This window comes from Arachis stenosperma, chromosome 2, assembly GCF_014773155.1.
Source record: "Arachis stenosperma cultivar V10309 chromosome 2, arast.V10309.gnm1.PFL2, whole genome shotgun sequence".
Classification (NCBI taxonomy): Eukaryota; Viridiplantae; Streptophyta; class Magnoliopsida; order Fabales; family Fabaceae; genus Arachis; species Arachis stenosperma.
In genome coordinates, this window is record NC_080378.1 from 60548005 (window position 1) to 60548530 (window position 526).

At 40.3% G+C, this 526-nt stretch overlaps 1 non-coding gene across 1 annotated transcript; it reads left to right on the forward strand.

Moving 5' to 3' along the window:
• The first annotated feature begins 201 nt into the window (after nt 1–201).
• LOC130963962 (small nucleolar RNA R71) lies at nt 202–309 on the forward strand. The gene has a single exon (XR_009080076.1). It is a non-coding gene; the product is annotated as a small nucleolar RNA R71 (small nucleolar RNA).
• The last annotated feature ends 217 nt before the right edge of the window (nt 310–526 follow it).

Sequence of the window (526 nt, forward strand, 5' to 3'; positions counted from 1 at the left end):
TTTCTTCTGATTTGTCCCATTGTTCAAAGGATTCCTTTCAGAAGTGTACATGAATTGGTTATTTGCAACCATTTCAATTAGCTCTTGAGCTTCTGCAGGCGTCTTCTTCAAATGAAGAGATCCTCCAGCAGAGCTATCCAAAGACATCTTGGATAGTTCAGAGAGACCATCATAGAAAATACCTATGATGCTCCATTCAGAAAGCATATCAGAGGGACACTTTCTGATAAATTGTTTGTATCTTTCCCAAGCTTCATAGAGGGATTCTCCTTCCTTCTGTCTGAAGGTTTGGACTTCCACTCTAAGCTTACTCAATTTTTGAGGTGGAAAAAACTTTGCCAAGAAGGCATTGACTAGCTTTTCCCAAGAGTTCAGGCTTTCTTTAGGTTGTGAGTCCAACCATGTCCTAGCTCTGTCTCTTACAGCAAAAGGGAATAGCATTAGTCTATAGACCTCAGGGTCAACCCTATTAGTCTTGACAGTGTCACAGATTTGCAAGAATTCAGCTAAGAACTTATGAGGATCT